This window comes from Pinus tabuliformis, chromosome J (assembly GCF_031772625.1).
Source record: "Pinus tabuliformis cultivar Carrire ecotype Pingquan chromosome J, CPIR1, whole genome shotgun sequence".
Classification (NCBI taxonomy): domain Eukaryota; kingdom Viridiplantae; phylum Streptophyta; class Pinopsida; order Pinales; family Pinaceae; genus Pinus; species Pinus tabuliformis.
The window spans coordinates 952,471,262-952,484,586 of record NC_142295.1 but is presented as its reverse complement, the minus strand read 5'-3'; the positions used below and the strand labels follow the sequence as shown (position 1 = coordinate 952,484,586).

The 13,325-nt window shown below is 38.6% G+C and overlaps 1 pseudogene; it reads right to left on the bottom strand.

Moving 5' to 3' along the window:
• Positions 1 to 12,733: 12,733 nt before the first annotated feature.
• LOC149229971 (rac-like GTP-binding protein RAC2 pseudogene) lies at positions 12,734 to 13,325 on the bottom strand (annotated as a pseudogene).

The window sequence follows — 13,325 nt, the reverse complement described above, 5'->3', positions numbered from 1 at the left end:
ACATCCTCATCTATAGTGGCACTTGGGCGGCACATCTTCAGCATGTAGATCTACTCTTGCAACTGCTCCGAACGCATAAATTATTTGTCAAGATGTCTAAGTGTGGGTTTGACATGGAAGAAGTTGAGTATTTGGGCCACATTGTGGGGCGTGAAGGTGTCAAGGTGGACCCCAAAAAGATCCAGGCAATGCAAGAATGGCCTCAACCTAAGACCTTGAAAAGCTTGAGAGGATTTTTGGGTCTCACAGGCTATTATCGTAAATTTGTCTGCAACTATGGCCGCATAGCGAAGCCCCTAACGCAACTCCTAAAGAAAAATTCCTTCTTCTGGAATGAGGAAGCACAACAGGCATTTACCGCTCTCAAAACTGCCATGTGTTCCACTCCTGTCTTAGCACTATCGGACTTCACCAAATCATTTGTCATTGAATGTGATGCTTCGGGAACAGGTATTGGAGCGGTCTTAATGCAGGAAGGGCGACCATTGGCCTTCACCAGCCAACAACTAAGTGGGAAGAATCTGGGCCAATCTACCTACGAGAAGGAAATGATGGCCATCTTACATGCAGTCGAGACCTGGCGACCTTAATTGTTGGGGCGACATTTCCAAATCCGCACAGATCATCACAGTCTTAAATATTTTTTGGAGCAACGCCTATCTTCCCCACAACAAAATAAATGGTTAGCCAAAATGCTGGGATATGATTATGAGATCATTTACAAGAAAGGGAAAGACAACAAGGTAGCAGATGCATTGTCGCGCCAATTTGAGGAGGAAAGTACTCTGCTCGCAGTTTCCCTCCCCATTCCCAACTGGATTGAAGAGGCTCGCAGGGAATGGTTTTCACATCCCGGGCTCTCACAACTCATTTCTCAATTACAGGTAGATCCTAATTCCAGCAAGGGCTACTCGTGGCAGAATGATATTCTTCGCTACAAGGACAGAGTCGTAATATCGCCAACATCCACCCTCAAAAGTCGCATTTTGGCAGAATTGCATTCATCTCCCATTGCAGGACATTCGGGCTTTCAGAAGACGTATGCTCGCACCAGAAGATCATTTTTTTGGGCCGGCATGAAACAGGACTTCCTTACTTTCGTAGCAGAATGTGATGTCTGTCAACGCAACAAAGGGGAAACCGTCAACACACCAGGCACATTACAACCATTGCCCATTCCGGCGTCAATTTGGACAGAGGTCTCCATGGATTTCATTACAGGTCTTCCAAAGTCTGGGAACAAGTCAGTCATCATGGTGGTTGTGGACCGACTGTCGAAGTATGCTCATTTCTGCGCCCTACCCCACCCATTTACACCAACCTTGGTTGCTCAAACTTTCATGGATCAGATCTTCAAATTGCATGGCATGCCCACTTCTATTGTGTCCGACCGTGACCCAATCTTCACCAGTAATTTTTGGCAGGAGCTCTTCAGAATACAAGGCACTCAACTCAAACTCAGTACTTCATATCATCCGCAAACAGATGGTCAAACCGAAGCCGTCAACAAATGTCTAGAAACCTACCTTAGGTGTTTCACTTCAGAAAAGCAACACCTTTGGGTACAGTGGTTACCTCTGGCAGAGTGGTGGTATAACACCAACTATCATGCCACCACCAAAATGACTCCCTATGAAGCAGTCTATGGACAACTTCCGCCTTCCCCTACTTCTTATCTCACGGGGTGCTCCAAAGTACAAGCCGTGGATCAACTCCTACAACACCGCGCAACCATGCTTGCACATCTGCGCGAGAATCTTCATCAAGCTCAGAACCGTATGAAGCAACAGGTTGACCAACATCGCTTAGAGCACCAATTTCAAGAAGGGGATTAGGTCTTCTTGAGGCTGCAACCATATAAGCAAACATCACTCAAAGACAAGGGTTGTCAAAAGCTCTCCCCAAAATTCTACGGACCATACCAAGTACTTCAGCGCATTGGAGAAGTGGCTTACAAGTTGGCTTTGCCACCTACAGCAAAAATCCACCCAGTTTTCCATGTATCGTGCCTCAAGAAAGTGATTGGGAACAATTGCAGACTTCAAACCAGTCTACCTGAATTGGACGAAGAAGGGTCAATCTGGCTTCAACCTGAACAGGTTCTAGACACACGAGACAAGCACCCTGCGCGGCCGCATGATTAAGGAGGTCCTCGTCAAATGGAAAGACACCTCTCCGGAAGATGCAACTTGGGAACCAGCCACTATTCTTCAGCAGTTTCCGCAGCTTCAGCCTTGAGGACAAGGCTAGTCTTAAGGGGGAGGGCATGTTAGGGTCCCACCCTAACCCCCTTATTTATTTCTTGGTATCATGTCATAGTCAAGAGTCAATAAAGCCCATATTAATATTTGTAAGTGGTTAACCCGCAATTAATGACGGGACCACAGTTAGTTGCAAATGGGCGGAAGTATTAGATAGATGGTAAATGGGCGGTAGTATTAGATAGATGGTATTAATAAAACCCACGATATTGGCCCGTGGTATTGCATGTATGAGTCATATATAAAGGATAGAGACTCCCTGCGAGGAGCATCGTGTCTTGTTTTGTAATCGAGCTCTGCTCTATTGGAGGTTGCCCCCTCGAAGAGGCCTGTGAACATTTCTCTCTGAATAATAAAATCATTGTTATTCTGTGCTCTGGGTATATTTTCTTCGCATATTTTGTGTTCTCGGTATCTTTTCTTCGCAAATTCTATGTTTGGGTATTACTTTGCAGGTTAAGAGCATAACACATTTGTTCTCTCTTCTACTTGCAAGGGACTCTTCTTGTCTCTATGACTAGCCCCCATCCTATGTTGCCTCTTCCTTTGCAAGTCTGAGAGGCTTTGCAGTATGACTGCATTTACCTCAACTTAATTTTCTTAAGCCCTTACCAGCATTTCATTATCTACTTTGTAGCTCCTAATCTTGTCCCTTATGTTCCTCAAGGTATCCATTAAGTCCGAGGAGTTTTCCCTTCCCCTTTGGCAACCTGATATTTCTTCTGTATTTGTCCTTACTTATTCATTCCTATGTTGTGTACGGTCAGAGCTATATTCTACCATCTTGTTGATCATTTCTTGATTTTCAAGATTTATGGCATACCACCCTCTACTATTCTAGGTGATATCCATCTTATGTTATGTGTTGTCACACACACATAACTGTTAGATTTAAACAAAATTCAAGCATATAACAATTGTTATCACCTTGGCTCATTGTTGGAAATATGTTGGTGCAAGGATAGTTGAAAAATACATTGCAAGTTAGCACATCAATAATAATGAAATCATATCAATTGTTAGTATGATGCTATGTAATCAAATCACAAGGTAAGAACAACACTCATACATGCATTCAATCAACCACAAAATGACTTTTAACACCTAAACAATTTTTTAGTTAATTTTTTAAAAATTAGTATTGAACTCCTTGCAGGAACCCTATCGTTACTTTCCCATGATAGAGCGCATCTAGTCAAAGTGTTGAACATGGATGCTCGGATACCACTACGTAAAGCACTTATAACCCAATCCTCCCACATTTACCCAAGTTAACTGGACTGTCGAGGTAAACATGTGACAAGAGGATACTATGATGTGATTCAATACCCCATGTACAGTTAAGGAAGTGGAACCGATGAAACGAAACCATTCTAACCTTCTACATATGCTACAGAACCTTCAAGAGACAACCAACCCTTCCAGGTGATCAACCCCTGAGACAAATTGATATTTCACTAATCTGGACCCCTAGCCACTCCCATGACAAGCCATGCATGTAACTAAGGCCTTCTAGTCACTCCCATAGTAAGGCATGCCAACAAATGTGGATTTTTTCTTCTAATTCTGAGCCAACAACCCTAGATTTTGTGCCACTTTTTCACGTCCAAGACTCAGGCCACTACCCAAAATTTCATGAAACCTTCAGAAATGATACATAACAATGGAATAAGGCTACTAAAGCAATCACTGGAATACTCAATTGATCTTACCCCTACTATCCATGATAAGCATTTAGTAAAACATGTCAGAAATATGCAATCTACAGGTCATAACAACATATATGATCATATGGGTCTCATACTTATCCAAGATTCGTAAGTAAGTATTGATGTGTTATCACAATAGCTGAATTTTCATCAATTAGGTCATATATTCATTGTTCATTCATTTTCTAATCAAAACATGATGAGATCCATAGATCAAGACTGTCATAAAAGACCCTCTTAACCATCATATATTCAATAGAAATAACAAAGATATAACAACCATGAAAACCACATATGAAGAAGTATATTTACTCATCAAATATAAGAGGAAAGAAGTTCTTATTACCATATGCAAAATACAACCAGTTCTGTGACTTCCATGAACCAATCGACCATGGATTGGATTGAACCAAATCTTTCTTTTAGCCAATCACCCCCATGCCATATTCCAAGCATGAATGTGGGATCTCATGGAACAAATCCAACAAAACCAAACTAGGGATTCTAGACACCAAACCACCTCAACCCTCAACCAATGATTCCAACTCACAGTTGGACATCACTAACCATCACCAGATCGGTCTCTACCAAAGTTGTCCAAAGATCCAGAGCATTTGTTCCAACCAGGGCTTCCAGGATTAGTAAATCAACCCACAGATGTTTTCGGGCTTCAGAGAGGTTGTCCAAATAGCGATTCTATGGCTAGTAACTCAACCCACCAAGGACTTCCAAATAATTTTTCCAACCAAGGCTTCCAGGACTAGTAACTCAACCCAAGCTGTTATTGGGCTTCCAAAGCGTTTTTCCATCCAATGCTTCTAGGAATTGGTAACTCAATCCATAGTCATAAGGTACATGAGAACCAACCATAAACCAAATTAAAGACACTCATAACACCATGGATATCGAGGAAATGGCAAGGATAGGTAAATCCACCATCAATCTAGGAAATCCTCCATGATCATAATCAAGAAATCACATGCATGTGCCATGCATGCCAAAACTAACAAGGAAATCATACATGCAACTCAGTACCTGCAAGAAAAAATCATTGTAGTTGTGGATATTGATGTCCTCTTGCACTTTCCTGCTCTTCCTTTGTATTATTTCTCCAAATCCCAAGTATGCCACACTCCTTCAAGAGTGCTCCAAGAAAACTCTAAGTGTCCAAGTGTATAAGAGAGAGAGAGTAGAAAATTAGAGCTCCAAAACTGAACTCACAAAAAGCTATGAACTGATCCTCAGAAGCCTTCTTATTAATGAGGCCTTTGTTTTCTTCAATTTTCGATTATTTTTCTTCATTTTCCTCCTCACATGTAACCTGTGACCTTTCACCTTCCTTTTCTCCTAATTTCCATTATTTTCATAAATAAAATTTCAATAAATGCAACTTTTTCCTTTCCAAATCCTTTGCCAATTTCCATAGCCATTAATTAATCACCAGTGATCCACATCACTATACTTTTTCCCAAAATTCAGCTTGGAATACATGTCCCATGACCATGGTTAGTATTTTTCCTTTATTAACTTTATTACATGGATTTCTGACCAGGTTTGTTACAAAACCCTCCCCCTTGGGGGAACACTATCCTCGGTGTTCAATGACACCTACAACGAACAAGATTGCTGAAAAGTAAAACATACTTCCCATGGAGTTTTATAACTTAGCTCGTTGCAATATTTACAATGAACAACCTGCTGAAAATAAAACCAACATGAAAAACATAACCACATGAGAATCATAAAGACATGACACCCATACCACTTATTGTAGCCTTATAACACAACTCATGGAGTTATTTTCATCCATGTACATATATACATATACCAAAAACATCACACCAAAACATATTCCAAAAACGTTCACTCAACTAGAGATTAGAGAAGGATACATAGACCGCATTTGATTCACCATCTCCCATGTAGCTTCATTGGGCCCAAAGTGCTTCCATTGCACTTTAACTTGCTCGATTGCTCAGTTTCGAAGCATGAGCATATTTCTCTACAAAATGCATTAAGGTTCCAACTGAAATTCTCCTTCTGTTTCCACCTACAATACATACCATTCAATCACATCATCAACATTGTTAACATACTTCTTAAGTAATGATGCATGGAAAACATCATGGACTTTCACTGTTGGAGGCAGTGCAAGTCGATAAGCTACTAGTCCAATCCTTTCAAGAATATGGAAATGTGCACAAAATTGAGGTGTCAACTTTCCACATGAGCCAATCCTCAAGGATCTCTTCTTGGGCTTGATGTGCAAGTACATCTGTTCCCCAACCTGAAACTCCTTAAACAACCCATTCTGATCTACATAACTCTTTTGTCTATCTTGTGTTGCCTTCATCTTCTTCTTGATTACCTGTATTTTCTATTTCATCTCTTCCAACATGTCTGGTCCAATCAACACCCTATTCACTGGATCGATCCAACTAATGGGAGTATTACAACTCTTCCCATACAATGCCTCAAATAGACTCATCCTCAAAGATTCTTGGTACCCATTGTTGTAATAAAACTCAACAAGTGGAAGATACTCTTCCCACTTCTGTTGATGATGCATCACATACATCCTCAACATGTCTGATATATTGTTGACCCTATTTGTATGTCTGTACACTACAAGAGAAAAGGTCATTGGTGAGGGTCATGGCTGTGACAGACCTTTAAGGTCCGTCACCAATGTCGCATATGGTGATGGTCTTTAAAAAAACATTGTTGTAAGTGTATATAGTGATGGTCCTTTAAGTTTTGTCACCAAATCCATTTTCAATGACACTTTTGGTGAGGTTCGTTAAAGGCCCATCACTAATTCTCTCTTTGGTGACACTTCTAGTGACGATCTTTTATTGACCGTCACCAATGATCTTTTTGGTTACTTTTGGTGACGATCAATAAATGTTCGTCATCATTGATCATTCAATGAGTTTTTGATGATGCTCCATGCCTGTGATGGACCTTTAAGGTTTGTCACCAATGTCGCATATTGTGCAGTATTTAAAAAGTCATTATTGTAAGTGTATATAATGATGGTCCTTTAAGGTTTGTCACCAAATCCATTTTCTATGACACTTTTAGTGAGCGTCGTTAAAGGCCCGTCACTAATTCTCTCTTTGGTGACACTTTTGGTGAGGGTCATTAAAGGCCCATCACTAATTCTGTCTTTGGTGACACTTCTAGTGACAATCTGTTATTGACCTTCACCAATGCTCTTTTTGGTTACTTTTGGTGATGGTCAAAAAATTTTCATCATCATTGATCATTCCAATGAGTTTTTGATGATGCTATGTACCTATTACTATATTTTTTGTCAAAAGATAACGATTTGAGACCATTGTTGTGGAGACTTTTTCATTATGTGTCCAAGGTCATAGTGGTTATAATATTTAGTCAATTTGTTCAGAAGTAATTAGTGTGTATCATTTCCCACAAGTCATAAGAATATATTTTTCCTATGAGTCAACACATGATTCATCTCTATTAGGTTTATTATCTAGAAAATTTCTTTTAAATAAAGTTCCACTAGTGTGTTTAGGAACTATATTATTTAATACATAATCAAGCTCTGTCAATTCTATTAATGAGAGAGGCCTAGCACTCCTCAACACTCATGGCACACCTTAACATGATTTTGAATAGTACACTAACATTCCTTTGCACCTCGCATGTCTTGGAACATCTTTGTATCTTGAACATCTTTGTACTTAGAACATCTTGCCATGAGTAGGACACCCAAGCACATGTTGTCATGCCCTAGCATAGCATAGCACTCCCCTATCATGTGTTGGCATGCCTTGTAGTCCCTAGCATGCCCTGGAACACCTTGGCATAATATTGCATTGACAAACATTAGCACTTGGCATACATTGGCACTTAGCATGTAGTGGAACATATTATTAGTGTGCCTAGCATGCCCCTTTTGAAAAAGATAAAGTCCAGACTTATTAACCCTCTTATGTGTTCATTTCCTTTCATTTTAGCTTGGTTGTTCCTTTTGTTGCCTTGAAACTCCTTGACGGATATTGGTATACTCTAGCACCCTGCACATCCTAGCATGTCTTAGCACTTGGCATGCCTTGACTTAGTGCTCCCTTGTGTTTCCCTGACACTCCCCACCACTTCCTAACACATGTCGACACATCTTGGCATCTAACACATCTTGGCTACATGCCACCATGGCACTCTTGCATGACTTAGCACTGCCTAGCATGCCATGTCACTCCCTCATGCTAGTTTAAGATTCATGTTTTCCCATTTTCCAAAAAAACGTCGTTTAGGGCCTCAAAATGGCTCTAAAAGTTCATGACGTGAAAAAACTACTAAAAATAGTAAATTGTGCTACAATTAAGGAAACTGAAAAAATGAAAGAAACAATGGTGGGCGTCCAAGTGGAATAGGCAAGTAGCAACCATTATCCACATGGATGAATCCTCCCCCCTTAGGAAGCAACGGTCCCCACTGCGTTGAGTGCCTCCATGAGATGGGGAAACTTCTGCTGAACTTGGTCCTGGTGAGCCACTTGCCATGGTGCAGGAGTTGGCCATCTTTGACAACTCGATACAATTGGATCTTCTTCTTGCGATTTTTCTTGATTTGTGTGTCCATGATTTGATTAGTTAACACATATGCTAGCTAATTAGTTTTCACATATTAATTACCACTAGTTGAAGAAGTATAGGTGCCCTGAATCAAAGATGATATATTAACACAAGTTATCGACACTTGAACATAGTTTCCATGGATCTCATGGACAAAATATGGAGAGACTCTTTGAATCTTAGGAGACATTTTCTCATAATATACTTAATCTATAAGTGGCCGAGCTTCAACTTTTTCCATTTACTGGGAAATATCACCCAAAAATTCAACCGTTGAAGAATCAATCATATGCTAAATCATACCTACCTTCTCATTTTTAAGATCTCAGTGAGCTTTCACCTATGAAACATAAAGTTAGTGCCCTTTAGCAATTGAATGGTGGAATATAAGGCATTACAATAGGAGGTGAACTCCATTCCCCTTCACCTTTGTCAAGATCTCTAGAGACACCTACAATATATACCCCTCCTTTAACTCAACATGATTCCACTTCCTTTACAAACACTCCCTTCAAGGGCATCCTCATAGGAAGAGATTGTGCTTGAAATATTACAACAAAAAAATGGGACACATCATCTCTTTGAAAGGTTTCAATGGAAGGGAATTGAAAAATATCTGTCTTATCCTCTATAGCTCGTAATACCTTCTCAATGCATAAGTGAAACAACATAGTGATAACTGGACCCAAAGATAGACCTCAACATTCAAGGCCAAACTCAAATAGAAATAATCACACCATGGATTAAGCATTGGCATTTGGTTTTGGTAAAATCAAGGACCTCCTTTCAAGATCATGACCGTGCTTTTATAATTCTCAAAAGAAAGGTTTAAAACCCACATTAAAAAGGGAAGATTTTCACCTTAGCCCTTGCAACCTTTTCCCAAGACAAATCTATTTAATTGACTATTCTAGAAATGTTAGGTCTTGGAATTCTAGAGTACCCAATCAATGCTTTTGAGAGGTTAACTCCCTAGCTCCAACTAAAAATTAGTCCTATTGAAGAGGTGACTTGAATAGTCTTGCTAATATGAGACAACTTCAATGCCTCTTCTTTCTTATCTTCCTCTTCCATTCCCAAACAAAAAACTCATTAATCTTATATCATAAGCACTCTATATAGATAAGAAATGGAATCATTTTCCTCAACTCATGGGGTACCTTTACAGCTCAACCCATGCAAGTGGACCTAAGTCAATGGTACAACCCATCACACTCTAATATGGTTCTAATTGTCTCCTCAAAACTAGGGCATAAGACACCTTACAATGCGAAATGGTCAAGCCATCCCAAACTTGTGGTCCTTTTGCCTTCATGGAACACATTCTATATAGTGCTCATCAAACATAATGCACTAACACCACTAACACACACCAAAAGTCCAAGATACTCGTAAGATGTGGCCCACACCCAAGCACTTAGATTACACCTTCATAAAATGCACCTTCAACTTTGGATGTCCAAAAATAGTAATATCGTAACCCAATATGGCCTATTTTTTATATTTGTGTAATTCACTCATCAAATACTTGCACCTCCTTAACACTCCATGAGAAATATACTCGAATGGTCACCTTCCAAGTTCCAACACCTCCTTTTGCAACACAAAAAAACCACCAATATATGTTGCAACAACCTTGCCAACTTCTTTAGTGGGTTGCACATACATTTCACATTTCTTCTTCACCTTGCAAAGTGGTAGTTCAAGGAGAGGGTATCAACTTCAATCAAGGAATGTTCACTTAGTACCACTACCAAGTTGCCTTCCCACAACTTGTCAAATGTCCTAAGTTAGCTTCACAACTTTTGATGGTACATAACATGCTTGTCTACACCTCTAAGTAAGACCACAACCCCCCAACCCCTCTAACTATTCCACTTCTTCAACACTTGTTAGAGTCTTTTTGGACGTGAATACATGCCGTAGAACATAACACTAGCATCCCAAACATGCATGCTCGTTCCATCTTTTAATGCCTCATTGAAACCACATTATCGCACTGCTTAAAATGAAATGTTTACATACGAAGGCAAAACATCTACTTTTCGTAGGACAACCTAAATTGTTTGTGACTTGGAGAGAACTCCATTTTCTCAAGAATAAAACATAGGGCCTTACAAACCCATTCCCACAACAATTTGAATATATTTAACCTAAAGAGGGGTACCCTAGTCCTTCCAAATTTTATCATATGAATTTTAAGAAACTAACACATATTTTTAATTATTAAATATTTACTATAGACTCTCTTTTGTTTGCACCCACCTAATATGTAAGAACACTTAAATATTTTCAATACAAACAAGTTGAGAGCACATGTTTCCTTCTTACACTTAAATGTTTCAATAAAATGAGCTTGTTTCCTTCTAATAACATTCAAATTCCAAAAATACAATATATCTACCTCCATAAACTTTAATAACAAAATAACATTCAAAATTTCCAAAACTATAATATATCTACATCCATAAACTTTAACTAACAAAATCGTTACATAAAAACGATAATCGTAAAATTACACGATAATCTTAAATTTAGATTATTATTAGGATGATCTTTCAAACCCAACCAAAAATGAAATGTTAGAGTTCTGATTGAAGCACTCGGGATATTTATTTCCTTGGCTACTTCACCTCTTTCCTTAGTGGAGTAAGCCCAAAAGGAGAATATAATAAATCTAGTGGTTTATGTATAAGAGGTCAAGTAGAGTGAATAGTAAAGGCATACAAGATCTAAAATGTGCCAGAGAATAAAACTAAAATCCCCCGGATAATCGTTTGTGATGTCACTTGCTGCTTGTTGGGAAAACCTCCCCTTCATTATGCTCTTACCTGAGTTATGGAGTAAATTTTTGGCATATTTAACAAAATTAAGTGTTAATTTTTCTTTACGAAACCCCTCCCAACCCCAATATTCATTTAATGTTCTAGAACAGGTATTTTCTATTCACTTTTCAGTAGGTGGGAGTGAAAACTAGATTGAAGAGATCACAGGCGAGAGCGAAAACCAAGTTGAAGAGGTTTGTGAATGAGGGTTTACCCATAGCAAACCCAGTATCGAACCCCATCTAATCTTCAGACTGTTATCGAATGCCAAGGTATGTTTCATTTTTAACTTCACTTCATTTCCCCCATTTTTAGTCTTCGATGCAAAGAGGAGTACACACATCTTAGGTCTTTGGTTCAACATCCACTGTTTTTTTGCATCCACACTTGTATTTTTATGCTTTAATCACTTGTATGCTCAGGCCTTAATCTCTATGCTACATTTTGTTACTGTTTGCAGACATGGTGTTGGCATTTGCTGAGATTGAGAGGCTATTTATCATATTAAAGGAGTTAGTGAAAAAATTCTAAATGAGAGACTTAGATGCTCAGAAGGCCAACATTGCGGCTATCAGAGCCATCGCGAGAATCCTTTGCACCTCACTCAGCCCCAAGGGAATACAAAAGATGCTCCAGATCCCTAACGGTGATGTCACCCTTAGTAAGCTTCTATTCCATTTAATCGTTCTCTATTTTTGGATTGGTGAAACCCATTAATTTATGAAAATATGTAGACTTTACTTAAAAAATTTATGAATTATAAGTAGAAATTACATAAAAAAATTCTGTAGATATTTTGCAAGGAGTGGAATAACTAAATACTCTATGATCTTTTATATACTAAAGTAAATCTTGCACATTGAGACAATACAGCCAAACTGAGTAATAAAAAATTACATGTCTTTCTAATAGGGCAAAGCGTAGAGCACCTCCATGCCTTGAACATGATTCTTAGCAGTATGAATTCAACTGCAATTGAGAACTCACATGGTAAAAAGAAATATTTGACCACTCTCATCATAGTATCCAATGCATGTATACCCAACTTTCATTTAAATTTCAAAACAGTTCTCCATAACCACAATATAAAATGATATAAAATGAAAAAAATTGAGTCCTTTCATTTACATTTCAAAATAGTCCTCCATAACCATAACACACAATGATATAAAATGAAAAACACCAAGACCTTTTTCCAGAGCATCTGGCTTTACAATAAATACAACATATTGAACATAGAGTAAAAAATCATAACTACTTGGGAAATATTGTGCCAGCCTTTGATTAAATAATGCACTGTAAAGTTCTTTAAAAGACAAAGATAGATAAATACCTTAGAGAATAAAGCATGTTCTTTTCTTGTTTCTCCATTTCTTTTTCTTTGGTCGTTGAAGAACCACTTTTATTATGACATCAAAAACAACCTTAACATTTTGTTGTGTTTTAGAACTACATTCAATGTATGTTGCAACCCCGATTTTCCTCTTCAAATCTTCACCTTCTACTGTCTAGACTAGGGCTGCTCCAAGATGATTAGCAAAAAATTGTTTATCTTTTTGTAAATCTAATTTTGTCCACACCAAAATGATAGGCACAGATGGTGCGTAGTGTCTCAATTCTGGAATCCACTTTTTGGAAAAAAAATTCATAACTCACCTTTTTGATCAAGGAGAAATCAAGGAGGAAGACATCTGCTCCTCTATAACTCTGGGACCTGATCCTGTTGTAGTCCTCTTGCCCCGTCGTATCCCAGAGGCCAAGATTCACTGTACTTCCATCCATCACTACATTTTCATTGAAGTTATCAAACACTTTTGGTACATAGTCCGTTGGAAATGTGTTTCTTGTGTAGGAAATAAGAATGCAAGCATTTCCCACAACACCATCCCCCACAATCACACACTTAATAAATCTGGCAGTACTCAT